This window comes from Hipposideros armiger, unplaced genomic scaffold (assembly GCF_001890085.2).
Source record: "Hipposideros armiger isolate ML-2016 unplaced genomic scaffold, ASM189008v1 scaffold_1047, whole genome shotgun sequence".
Taxonomy (NCBI): Eukaryota; Metazoa; Chordata; class Mammalia; order Chiroptera; family Hipposideridae; genus Hipposideros; species Hipposideros armiger.
In genome coordinates, this window is record NW_017732397.1 from 326419 (window position 1) to 341039 (window position 14621).

General features: G+C 38.3%; 1 protein-coding gene across 1 annotated transcript in view; it reads right to left on the bottom strand.

Moving 5' to 3' along the window:
• Positions 1-11299, bottom strand: part of FHL5 (four and a half LIM domains 5) — a 33084-nt gene extending 21785 nt beyond the window's left edge. The window contains exon 1 of the mRNA XM_019631785.1: positions 11068-11299. The gene's annotated coding sequence lies outside the window, so the exon portion shown is untranslated. The remainder of the gene's footprint in view (positions 1-11067) is intronic.
• Positions 11300-14621: the final 3322 nt, after the last annotated feature.

The following is a 14621-nucleotide window of genomic DNA, read 5'->3' on the forward strand; positions in this document are numbered from 1 at the left end:
ATTTGGTCAGTGCTGAACCTGGAGCTACTCAGCAAAAGTCTCAGAGCACATCAAGGACAGTTATCACCTGCTTGGGGCTCACAAACTCTGATAGTTTTCCAAGAAAGAGTACACTGGGTGCTCAGCAGAAAGTGCCTCTGGCTTTAGGGGAGTTGGGTGGGTAGGGTCTCAGTGGAGCTCAGCAGGCCAATCAGATTCAGATGTGGCCATGGTGGGAGAGGGCTCAACAGCGGAAAGATGGTGCCAGACTGCTTGCTGCACAAGAGGTGGACCGCCTCACGGGGAAAATGGTGACTGTCCTCCAGTTCTCTCCCTTCAGGCACACACCACAGTCTGACCCCCATATGCCTCTGAACCCCCTGAGTGACCATCCGTCCACCAGAGCCCAGGGTAAGTGCCTCTGGGTGAGAGAGTCTGTGCTTAGGCTCTTTAAGAGGACATCTGTGTTTCCTGCAGCTTTCTGTCCCACCCGGATTGTCAGAATTTCTACTGTTTTTCACAGTCAGATGTGAGGACTCCTCTTCCTGGCACCAGTACTCCATGCTGGAGAGCTTGGTGTAGGGCTGGCTTTCCTTGCTCCTCTGCGGGGGGACCTCCACGGCCAAGATATCCTTTCTGACTTTCAATCGCCCCTCAGAGTTTTGGGACCAGCCCGTTTTGCATCTCTGCCCCTCCTACCAGTCTTGATGTGGTTTATCCTTTATATCCTTAGTTATAAAACTTCTGTTCAGTCAGACTTCAGATGGTTATCCAGATTGGTGATTTTATAATTTAGTTGTAATTTTAATGTGTTTATGGAAAGAAGCAGGCCATGTTTCTCTATTCCACCATCTTGGACTCTCCTGGTATATAATTTTTTATAACAGTTTTTAAAATCCCTGATTTACCTAAATGACAGTTCCAGTTAAACCAGCTAGTAAGGAAGCACTTTCAGCCATTCAGCTCAGAGCGATAAACAAGATTTCACAATCAATCACTTAATTCTTTCCTGAAAATAAGCCAAGTCTAACCATATAATGTATTGGCTCTCATGTGTCTTGGCATTAATGGGTATTACAGAGTCTGTTGGTTTACGATGTTCTTCAAATTCATAAAACATGATAATGAAAGAAGAGCTCATTTCTGGGCCTTCTAAAATAAGGAGAGTCCGTTAAGAAATTCTATTTCACCTCTGACTTAATGTTTTTGAATTTTAAGGGCTATGAGGGTACATTTATAAGTTGTATTGTATGTTTAATTAAACTCATTGAGTTTCTGTTAGATATTTTTTTATATTCTTTGTATTATAAATGTATTGGTGTTTTTTTTTGTATTCTTTATAATCATAATGCAAGCTGACTGAGAGCAACCAATTGTGCCTTACTTATATCTGTTCTCCAATTGAAGCCTAGCAGTACCCAACAATCACTAGGTGATTTTGAAAAATGTCTCAGATAAAACTGATGATAATTTTTAAAGAATTTCTATTTTATTGAAAGTGATGTTGGCTCAAGACCAGGAAAACAAGCAGAAGCATTTCCAGTTTTGAAGTTTTCTGTTAGGAGGCATCATTATGATTCCCTAAGTGACCAGAAGCACACTTGAAGCATGCTTTCCTTGGTTTCAGAAGGATGCTTCAAATACTCTTTCTTTTCCTCTGAACTGGTAAGCTAAATCAAAGGATAACAAGTGTCCTACCTCTTTGCAAGTCTACCAGCAGTTTTGCAGATGAGTGCAGGTGTGAAGTAGGTATTTGCTACCTCTTTGGACATTTTTATTAAAAAAGAATGATCACTGTGGCCTTTAGATACCTACCGAGCCTGTAGAGGGCTGGAGAAGGGAAGGTAGGCCTTTGACAGGAGGAGCACTCCCCAGCCCTTCACAGACCTGGGTGGGGGGCCCAACTCAGGCACTTGTGTGGAGCCCAGCAGCTTGTTACTGAAGGCTGGTCACAAGGCATGTGCACCCCTTGTCATATGCATGCCATTTCCTATCAGTCTTCAAATTCTTAAATTTCAGTTGATTTTCTTCATGATATTTTTGGGATAGATCACAGTAACACTGATAAAATCACTCCATTATCAACACCCTATTAGGCATTTTGGCAGCATCTAAATACAAACATTGTAAAGAAGAAAGAGAAGGAGAAGGAGAAGAAGGAGAAAGAAGAAGAGGAAGAGGAAGAAGAAAAAGAAAAAGAAACTAGAAAAAAAAAGAAAAAGCCATGACATTTATATTCTGTCTTGCAAGGTGAAGTATTGTAAATTATCTCAATAGATGGTACTTTAGAGTAAATGGGATAATACAAATCACAATACCTTAACAACTGTGGTGAGCTATGCTAGGCAGAAAGTACATGGGAATTAAAGTAATGGTGGATGGAAAAACAAAATTAAATATACAGAGAGAGCTAAAAAATGTATACATGTTTTAAGAAAGGAAAAAACTGTATTAATTCTAATACTCAATACACATTGATAACAAAAGATGAATACAAGTCACGTTTGACTTCTGCAATTGCAAGAGGTGCTCAAAGTGGTTACCATCAGCGTCCAGACACTTCTGATTACAGCGAACTACTGCTTGAGCAACTTTGACCGAGAGTCCACTTTTATACATGTTTTTGGTACCCCTGGTGTCAAATATCCTAATAATGTAAGTTGTAATGTTTGTTACTAATCAAAACCAAATTTGGCTTCTCGTTAACTGACATTTAACTCAAAACACCTAGAGTCCCTCTTGAAGAAACCACAAGACTATGTGACGAAGGGACAGGAAAGGTAGTGAGAATTACTTTTTACTGTATAGACTTTTGTACCTTTTGAGTTTTATATCAAATGTGACTGGCCTATTTTATCAATTTAATTAAATCAACACAGATCAAAAGACAAAATTTATTTACCCTGAATCATTTTCTTGATCATAATACATAAGAACTAGAAGAGTTAGATCAGTTTCAACTCCTCATTTTACAGAGATGGAAACTAAATTCCCAAGAGGTTATTCTTCAACCAGTATTCCTTTCCAGAAAAAAATGAAGAAAAATAGGATATATCTTCCAAACAAAATTTATAAATACTTAATAGGAAATACCCAGACTGCTAATCAAAATGAATTTTAACAAGCTTCTTTTTAGACTAGATTATTAATTTGCAATGAGTGTCCTATTTAGGACTGGACTGTTAAATAGAAATGAAAGAGATTTTCTTTAAGATTGGCTAAAATTAGTTGCCAGTTTGGTGACCCATTTAAAGAACCTTACATTTACCATAATTTTGGTAATTTTGCACAATTTGTTTCTCAGCTTTGCTCTGTGTGACCTCATTTCTCAAGGAGAAAGAAATGACTGTTACTCTTCAATAAACTTAGTAGCACAACCAGTCTTTTCTGTAATAGTTTACTAAAAAAAATTAAAACAACCATGAGGAAAGGAGGATGAGAGGAAGGAAGTAAGAGGAGGGAGCACAGAGGAGAACTGTAGGGAAAATAGGGAGAAGTAATCCCTTGTGCATGTAGGAAGAAATTTAGAGACAAAACCTCCTAGTGCCACAGCCATTTTGATATTTTTCCTTTGCTATAAAAGCAGATTTCCGATCCAGGCCCATTTTCAAAGAAACACTAAATCTAGGAGCTGGGAGAGACTTTTGAAATTCTCTAGTTTGTTTCATCTAACAAGTGAGACAAAAGTTGAAATTTAAAAAAGCAAATTGAGGTTTATTTTTGAAAATGACAAAGCAGTTAGTAAAAAAGCTTTAATCGGAATTCAGATTTCCAGGCTCCAAACAGAGGCCTTTTGTGGATATTGTTTTCATATATACATAGACAAAAAGCTTGTATGGAATGACAGCTTAGGTTCCTGCTATGATTTTCCAAAAAAAGAAAACCCTGTCCTTATTTTTATCCAGCGTTCCAGGTTTTAATTGCTGACCAGGTAACAGCCTCGCACGCATAAATAGAGAAGTTCTTTCCATGCCCGAAGCCAGGCTGCACTAGCTGTACAAAATGAACCAATTATCCTCAAAAGCAAGTAAATGTCCTCTACAACATTCAAGGCAACTCAATTTCTATTGATTTTTGTTTATTATAGTTATTATTGGTTCACTATGGAGTTGGGAAGAAAAGCCTCAAACCACATTTGGCTTAATTTCCCGGATTCTCAACTAAAAAATGAGATAGTGATGTGTATGTACGTGGGGTGTGCGTGTTTGTGAGCATGTGTGAATATGTGTGTCGAGTGGTATGTGTGTGAGGAGTGTGTTTGGGTTGAATGGGGGTAAAAGTTGATGTTAACTGGTTTTCCCAGTATTTACGCCTGAAGCAAAATAATGATTTTCTTACCAGGATGTGATTTTAAAAGATACAAGACAGAGCTATGTCCTGTACTCTGAAGATAACACTTATCAATAATTACAAGCTACTTTCCTGACAGTTTAAAATTTGTTGGTGATGGAGGGGATGACCATGTAAACCATCACATGGCGATATTTAAAACTAGCTTTAATTTAATTTTTATCTGTTCCCAGCTTCAGAGATTTAGACAAAGTTGGTTCTCAGCATCCATCAAAGGAAAATGATTGTAGCCAGAGTACACACAGCCTTCCCTCAGCAGTTGTGGGTTTATAGCTTGGGGAAAACAATGTGCTGATCTCAGGTTATGCTAATTCTGTGTATAAAGTAAAGGGAAAAATCTGTTATTGTTCTCTTGGAAACCAAATGTTCACAGTAGAAGTTGACAAATATTGGTTATGATTAAGTGTTATTTTCATTTTTACCCTGAGCATGGCTCAGTGTGTGAATTTTTTAAGGCATGTGAATATGTCACACAAACTGAGCAGAGACCTTTTCTGCCTTATTCAGGGCGGTGCCCCTGGCACCTAAAACAGAGCCTGACACAAGTATATGTCGAATGAATGCAGGAAGAAAGAAGTCAGATGTTTGATGATAGAATATTTAAGGATTAGAGCCAAACAGCCACCCCCGTTTCGTTTTATAAAATAAAGGCTGACCTAGAGACTTTAAACGGCTTGGCTTTCAATCACACTACTTTCTGTGGCTGGCGTAATCCAAGTTTTTTAGCATAGCATTTGCCTGGGTCTGGCTCTTTTACTTTTTAGCCCAACAATATCCAGCAGCTAGCTCTCTGAACACAGCGTACTTTAGTTTGTAGGTTTCACAAGGCTTTTGAATGCTGACTGTGGGCCATCCACAGAGCTTGGCAGGTAAGACCAGTTGTCTACCCATGGAAAGCTTCCATTCTGGCATGGGAGAGAGGCTCACAGATCATTTCTTTACTCCATCACTCTTTTACCAGATTAGGACCCTGCTGTACGTACATTCTCATGGCCCTTGGTACTTCAGCCCACACAGTACACATTAGCCCTAATCACCTTTCCTGCTCAACAATGAGCTTCTGGCAGGACAGGTGCTATCTTACCACCAGACTGCCGGCTAGCATATTACCAGCATATATTGAGCACTCAGCAAATATCATGGATAGAAGGGAGTGAGGGAGAAAAAGAGAGAGGACGTGGGGAAATGTGGGGACATGTGCGTAGAGTGCTCTGGATATTTCAGGAAATTTCCAGAAAATGTCAGCTAAAGCTTCTTGTGGAGCCGTAGCTTGAAGAGTAAAGAAAAGCTAGTCTCTAAGAAAAGGCGGGGGAAGGTTCTTCAGCAGTGAGGACTCCACAGAGTAGTGGAGATGGAAAAACAGCAAAAGGCGTGGACCACAGCCAGAGAGCACTGTTTGCTGGACACCCCACCTGGAGGTCATACTTGGGTAACAGAAAGGGCACACATGAAATTAAGTACTTGCACATGCCAGAGCTATAAAAACTCAACTACACATTGCTATGAACATATTTAGCCCCCAGTTTTCTTCTTGGCCAACTGAAGACCACACTGTAGAAGTAGACCTGAGGCATATGCTGTGAACTGAAACACCTCTCTTACTTTGCATTGCAACAATGTACGCTGATGACTTAAATTTATAAGAAACCGGGAATGCTTTCTTGATTTAAAAATTACATGCAAGAACTTGTCATTCCCCCAGGTTTCTATACTTGTTATTTAAAAGAATTTCTCTCTTTCGAAAATGTTGCAGATAAAATGTCCATCCTTTGGGCTCACTGACTTACTCCACTTGAGAAGCGACATAACTGCTAATTGGGCAAAGGGACCCTCTCAAGGGCATCCCACTCTCCCCCTGACTCTGGTGGAAGCTGCCAGTGCACAGGCCCAAACTCTGCTGCTCTCCCTGATGGTAGCCCACTGCAGCAGTCCAGCCCCTGCAAGAGTCAACTTTTCTACCCGCACTGGGAATAAGTTCAGTGCAGGCTTTGTTTTCCAATCGGCTTTAACAATAATAAAATTGGTATGACACCTATATCTATTTTGCAATTGTCTTAGAACTCTGAAAGGAGAGGCTCATGATTAAGTGCTTTCAAATCCACACATATGTTACATTATGTGATAGAGGTGGTTTTACTAAGTCTGTCTGTCGTATTGTGTATGTATGTGTACGTAGGGCAAAGGGAGAAGAAAGAGAGAAAATAATATATACAAAAACTTATATTAACCAGGAGGTTAAATTACGATTAGCTGATTATGCTAGCTTTGTAGTTTAAAACTTAACAAAAAGTAAACGAAGAAATTAATAACATTATTTCTAACCTCTTCGCTTAGTAAAAACCCAAGCAAAACAATAAATATTCTAATTACCTTGATCGGAATAACCATTCTTGTTTTAAATGTGTTTGAGAATTTAACTTGGTATCTATTTTTTTCTTAAGGTTATAATTTATAAGATTTTTGGATTTCGAGTATCAGTTTCCCAGGTGGATTGTGATAATGGCATATGTTTATTTTTTTACTAATTAGTGTGTTTGTATATGTGTGTGGATGCATCAGTGCCATGGTAAAAATTGGCTTGGAGAAGAATGTAGAGGTTAAACTATTCAAGGTCTTGACTAGTAATAATAATGACTAGCACTTAACACTTATACTGTGTCAGGCATTGTTGCAATTTTAATAGGTTTATTTCTCATAACAAACCTAAGAAAAAGGTATGCCATCATGGTCATTTTATATACAAGGAAAATGAGACATGCAGAGGCTAAGAGGCTAAGTGACTTCTCTAAGTTCCCAGGCCTAGTGTGTGACACAGCTGGGACTTGAGCGTCAACCAATTTGGCACAAAAAGCATGATTCACGGACTAGTATTATCAGCATCATCTGGGAGCTTATAAGAAATGCAACACTCAGGCACCAACCCAGACCTACAGAACCAGAATCAGTGTTTAACAAAGGCCCAGAACTGCTTCCCGGTACCTCCATGATTGGGGAGATATCTGCTGTAATCCATTATACAATACTGCTTCTCATTAACCTTGAGAAGGAATCTAGATATCCTAAGGCCAGTGGAGAGTTGGGGAAAGGTTTAAAATAAGAGATTGGTAAAACCCAATTTGTTTTTAGAACAATTGTTTAGGTCAGGGGTCTTTAGGTCAGGGATCGGCAAACTGCATCTTGCGAGCCACATGGGGCCACCCGGAAGGCCAATCTTGTCCCTCACAACAATTTAAAAATTATTTGAGAGCCATAATATATTTTTACATAATCACCATTATGTGAATAATATCCTTTAAACATTTTCTAAATGAAACTATCATAGTTTTATTTTCATTTTCAATTTTACTTTAGAGCCTGCCGCTTGGGGGTCACAGTTTGCTGACCTCTGGTGGCTGTTCCGTCTCAGAAGTTGGCCGACCCCTGGTCTAGGTCAATCACTCTGGCTTCAGCATGGAGAGTGCAGTAGAAGAGGGCAACCCTGGAGACAGGGAGACTGGGGACAGGCTGCTGTTAAGCCAGGGAGAGAAGATGGCAGCCTAAAATACAGTGGTGGCAGTGACAAAGGAGAGAAGTAGATGAATGTTTGAGGTAGCAATGACAGAACTTGGAGATTCTTTGGGTATGTGATAAAGGAAGCAAAGGAGTTAGCTCAACCTATGTTTCTAGCTTGAGCAATTGGTTGTATCATAGTGTCATTTACTGTACAAGAGTATACTTGGGGGAAGTAGAGTGGGAAATAGGGGAGGGAAATATTGAATTTACTTTTAGATTAAAATGATAAAGTTTGAGAGAACTGTGGGATAGCTAAATAGAGCTGTTCAGCTGGGACCAAAGAGATGGGGCAGGGAAGCCATATCAATTACTTGGGCATTTTGGAAGGGGTCCTACAGCAATTTCTATGTCAAAATTTTTACCTAGCTTGCCTCTGAAGTTTCCCCCCTCCCCCATTGTATTCTCTGGGATCCAGCTGCTCTGGGCAGTCCTGTATTCAGTACAATTGGATATATAGGTCTGTAGCTTAGAAAGGTGTCTTAGCTAGAGATAAAGATTTTGGGTTCATAAACATATAGATGATATATAATGAAATTTCCCAGAAGGAGAAAAGGAGTCTAGGATATAGGAGATAAGATAGGGAATGTGCAAAACAGAATGAGAATAGGGGTCTCAGAGGTGGGAGGAAAGCCAGGAGTTTGATATCATAGAAATCCAGGTAAAGAGTGTTTCAAGATGGCAAAGAGGAGAATAGGGTAAAAAGCATTTGGGAAACAAGTAGAAAATTTTAGAAAATGTCTGCTGGATTTAGCAATACACTAGTAATTGATAACCTCAGTGAGCACTGGGGGAGACTGATGAGGACAAAAGCCAGAGTGTAATAGATTAAGAAGTGTGTGCTAAGGAAGTGGATATTCTTAATACAGTGTAGACAATTCTTTCAAGAGGTTGATCTATGAAGCTGAGGAATGAGGATAATTTGAGGAGCTCAATAATGGAGATGTTTTCAAGATGGGAAATTTGAACATGTTTAAATACTGATGAAAGGAGCCAATAAAGGAGGAGAGATTGAAGACCGTGATCTCTGCAGTGGAGGGCAGAAGATAATGGGCATTAGTTTAGATCTTCCCTTTTGTGTTCCAATCTACCCAGAGGCTTGTACAGGGATTCAGGAGGATGGCCAGCAAAACAGGAAGGTCCCACTGTAGTCATCCTTCCCCGTTCTGGGGCCTTTGGAGGCTTATTCTATCACTCTTCCATTCTGAGCTTTGCTTCCACAAAAGGAACTGTTCTGCTACCTCAATCTTCCACTTTTATTTCTATGACACTGCCCAAAACGAGGGTGACCATGAGTTAACTAAGCACCTGCTTTGAAAATAAACCCTTAAACTTCATCGTCAGCTAAAATCTTTGCCTTAACCTTACCTGTCCTCAGGTGAAGACAGTTTAGAAAGACAGTTTAGGCATATTTCCACTCTAAACTTTTTAAAGGTTTAGTGAACCCATTGGCCCCAGGGTTTGTCAACCTGAGGTCTACAGCTTTATGGAAAACAGTGGTTTGTAATGAGGACCCCAGAGAATACTCAAGGATGGATTTCAGGGGCCTACCAACCCCAACAATGCCATTACAAATCTATTGCAATGGGCTTTCTTCTGAGAAGAAGGTTCATTGATTCTACCAGATTAAGGGGATCTATGATCCCAGATCATTTTGGAGGGATTTGAGATGTTATAGCAGGAAGGAGTCTTTCTCCTCCTTCCCTTCTTCCTCTTCCAGGGTAACAAAGGAGAATGATACCAGAGAGCAAAAAGATAATTACAAAAACATGGAAATGCAAGTTTGTTTAACTGGCGTCTGACTCAGAACTTCCCATGTGAACCCAAGTATTTGGTTTTCAGTTCTAAAGAGATCATGTTCCCTAGATTGAAACATAAAAAAACAAATCAAGGCTTCTCCAACATGTTCTAGAAAAACATCTATTTTCAATATTATAGTAGAAAGTTACTAGGCTTGTCTAAGGAACCCAAATTAATCCAGCTTTACTCAAAATATTGTTGGCAAGTATAATAAAAATAAAAGGTAAACTTGTCAGTGGAGCTGATGTTACATTAAAATACAAATCTGCTGCTCTTGTTGAGGAATAACAGTCCCAGAGTTGGCAACTAATGATAACATGTGGGAATAAATATAACAAGTATAGAAAACAGACATTAGAGTTTACCTTCCCTGTCAAGCAATTTGGATTATGGCTTTATGCAAATATCATAACAAATATGTTAGGAAATTTCTCATATGATACATATGTTTGCAATACTTACGTTATATTTTAATCCATATACTTTGCTAATAAAAATGCTAGAATTTCTACGTGATAGTATTGTTGATGTGAAATGATGACTGAAATGGCTTGAGGATTCTGACATTGAGTTTAAAAGAATTATACATTTTATCAATGACTCTTTTTAGTTTTTACAGTTCTGAAGCCCAAATTGACAGCTGAGAAGTTGTATTTGGTTTTCAAATGGATGTCAGACACCAAAGAGGGTCTGACTAAAATAATGAGGGAGAAAGCGCAAACGCATACGAGATGCATGCTTCTGCTTAAGTAATGCCCTCTCGGTTTCAAGAAGCAATGCTTTAGGTTCATGCAGTGTATTATGTATCTGTCTAGGCCAGACACACAGACATTTTAACCTTACAAAACCTATCATTATTGATTGTCTGTGTGCCTGCTTCTGGAAAGCAGGCAGATTTTTCTTGAAAATAGCAGGAATCTCACTAACTCTCTTAAAATCTGTAAATGACTTCCAGTTGTACTCTGGATATATAAACCTAGTCATAAAACACCCTCAGTGATAAGTCATTCAAATACATTAATCCAAAGAAAGCCCCAGAATCTCACCACCCCCTTTTATGACTAAATAAAGCCCATTCATTGTCAGAACTCAGGAGGCCACTCCAAAGTGTTACCTGGCCACTGTGTTGCCTCCACATGCATATTATCAAAATGAGAAATCTGGAAAGCTCAGAACATAAAGTTTGATAACTGATGGCTCAAATGGCTTTGAAAAAATTTCTAACACACTTCAAGATCTACACTTACCTGCCAGGTGTAACTTTTTTCTTAAGTAGTCACTAGAAAGTATACAAGAATCTCTTGTACTTAAAAACATAACAAATACACAAGCCAAAATACCACATAAAAAACACGTGGGAAACATTAAGGAAAAGAAAACAAAACTTACTTTTTCTTGAAGCTGCTCCTTCCTGTAATTTAAACAGTATGAGAGGAGACTATATGATGATTTTTTTTTCCTCCAACATATTCATATGTCAACTCCAAAAGGAACAGGATGAGCCGCCAGAGCTTCTGAGGGTGCCTCCCAATTGCAGCTTTACAACTTTGTAGAACAAAATAGGAGAGTTAATGGTTTTCCTCCAAGTCTTGTGACGTGCACATAGCTGACTCCTGCTGGGCTGAAAAAGCACTCCTTGTCAGTTTTACTTAAAATTACGCATAACAAGTTCTCTGCAAGACATCCTTAAAGGGCAATCCTGCCCGGATTAGTATTTGAAATATCTGGATAAGCTCCAAAAAGTTTCAAATATAAACTGCACATACAGAAACTCACATATACACTTGAGAAACTGCCACTGCCTAGGTGAAATTAAGGGCACATTGAAATTTAAAAAAATAATAAAAATTACAGGATAATGTATTTTCTGTTTCCTTGATTAACTGTTTTTTGTTTTGCTTTCTTCGTTTTCTGGTGACTATCAGAACCCTTCTTTTAGGTTAGAAATGGCTGAACTATAGAGCTATCTGGAAACAGATGAGGCCCGAAGTTCTCACCTGCAGAGATTTTGGTAGCTTGAGAGATGAAGTCTGGATGGTGGTCTCTGTCACTGCCTTCATGGGAAATTTGAGACCTTGAAGGCTTGGATTTGACTAGAATAACTTAAGGGTTGTTACCTGCTTCCTGGACCTGCAGTGTGGACTGAGCAGCCCCTGCTTGCGCATCTGTCCCTATAAGCTGGCAGCAATTGTGATGTCACATCATGGCTTTGTGACTTCATTTAAGCAGACTCATCTGATCTTTAGAAATCTTCAAAACATGAAAAGTGGCTACAGATTTCAAGAATAGGGTCTACAGAAATGTTTGAGTATTGAACTGATCTATGACGGGAATTCTTAGTGGGTCAAATTGATTCACAAAGCAAGTGACATTTGCTCCTAGAATCTCTATGTGAGGCCATTTCTTTGGTTTGTAAGGTGGGGTGAGAGAAGAAATGTTCTGCCTTACCTCCATTTATGCCCAGACCAAACTTAAACTGTTCTTGTTCTAAATGCTAAAGGAATTATATGTTAATATTTTCTGTGGTCAAACTCAGGTATGTACATGAAAAAGCCTGACCTAGAGAAATGCAAAGCCAATCAACTCTATGTTTCATTAGCCACCTGACTTTGATGATTAAGATGATGAAAATGAAAACATGGTGATGAGCAACAACAAATTGGTTCAGTGAAAGGACACAACTATAATACATTCAATTAGTAATAGATTTTAATTGATGATACCACTGTGAGACAGGCATTATTCTTTTCCTTTTACAAGTGAAGAAGTGGAGTCTTGGAGATAAATTGCCTCAGTCCCCAAATGGTTCTGGGGGCATTACTCTCTTTGTTTACACCTCTGCTTCCTGAGAGGGTAATCTACATCCACTGATTCAACTTCAGATCCCCCTGTTCCCTCCTCAAACTATTGCAATTTATCTTCCACTTGTACCACACCACCAGAAAAATGCTTCATTAAGCCCATAAAACATCTTAATTAGCACCCCAAAGAGCACTGTCTTTAATCTTACCAGAAACTTCTCATCTTACCAGAAACTTCTCATCTCTGGCCATGTTTATTTCTTTTTGAAATTCTCTTCCCTTGGTTTCACTAAGTTACACTCTTCTGAGTTCCTCCTTGCTCTTAGATCCTCTGCGTCCTTTCCCTTTATGCTTCCTTCTTCCCTAGAGCTTCATCCACAGAGCGAGTCTCGGTACACTCTCCACAGGTGCGACAATTAGCAATTATATATTATGACTCCCAAACTGGCAGTGCTGTCTATTCTTAACTGTTATCACTCGCTAAGGTTCCAGGCATGTAGCCTATAGCCTGTTGGCCATCTTTGTCTAAAGGTCCCCAGGCATCTCAAACTCAGTCCCAGATAAACCTCTTCATCTTATTCCCACTCCAAACCTGTTATTCTGTTGTATTTCCCATTTCAGGGCATGGCACAATAATCCAAGCCATCATTTTAGACTCTTCCTTTTCTTCTTTTATTATCCCTATCCCCATCATTCATTCCTAATTTCTATTGATTCTACTTTAAGTATCTCTCAAATTTGTCATCACGCTGTATTCAGGTATCGTATTTCTCACTTGGATTGTTGAACAATTGGTTGCCTCAGTCTGTTCCCGTTCTATCATTTTTTTACATCACTATAAAAGACTATTTATTTAAAAGTACTAGTTTATCAAATTATAAAATGCTTCTTGCAGAAAATCTGGAATAAGTATTGAAAAAGTGGGTTTTTTTGTTTGTTTTGTTTTTGAATTAAGATGACTTGCAATCCAGGAGACCGCCACAGCCCAAATCTTCACTGAAATTTCTTTAGAATATTATGTATGCACACATATAACCATACAAGAACATATTTATGTAAATGTTTTTATGCAAATATGTTATATATTCAATTACAAAACCAAGACTACATTGTATATAATTCTATATTCTATTTTACTTAATATACTGTGAATGATTTTCTAAATCAATTAAGTTTTTTTAAAGTGGCTGTGAATAATGGCTGCAATATAATGAAATACCTTATGGAATAGTGTGGCCTTCTTTTTTTTTTTTTTCTCTCTCTCTGATTTAATTGCTTTCTTCAATACCAAGCATTACCCTGAGCATTTATAATGTATGAATTACAAGGCCTTAGATTTAGGTGGGAAATAGGGAAAAAAACAACACTCACTTAATTTACATTTGTTAGACTATTTAAACAGCTATATATTCTATTCTGTGTGTCATACCTTCAAGCAATTATCCAACATGTAAGTCTATATAATAGTTAGATTAAAGCTTACATTTTAGATGAGTAAAGACAAGCTCAGTAGGAAAACAATTTGATAACGTGCTTTTTCTTCTTTACATTGAATAACAAGAATCATAAGAGAAAACCTTTGGGACCTTTGTCTTAGCTTGACTAGTCAGAGGGTTTTGCTTGGTGGACTAGCATCTGAATAAACAAAATTATTTCAGAGCCAAGCAGACTGCCTCCTTTCTGTGCAAGACATGTTGCCCATGTTTCTCTTCTACTAGAGGCTGGGGAAAAAACCTGTACATGTTTTTTGTTTGTTTGTTTGTTTTTTTCTTTCTCCATTTTTTTTTTTTTTTAAGCTGAGCCATCCTGCTACCTGGTGGCAGCTCAGCGGCTGCTCAGCTCGGGCTGGATCTTTCTCCATTTAAACAATTTTATTTATGGTGGAATTTCCAAAATGTCTTATATCTTGAAATTATCCATAAAGTACTATTTTGTGCTTACATTAAAAAGATATATTTCTTATCAGAAAAGATCAATATGTTAGCCATTAGGCAGTATTGTTATATAGTTTTATTTAATTCAATATAATCAGGGTTAAAGAGAAAAAACAAACAAAAAAATATTTAAAGTTTCCTGTAACTGATTTCCAGCTGTTCTAATGTTTTGAAGAAAAAATAAAGATCTAAACACCAGAGATAATAT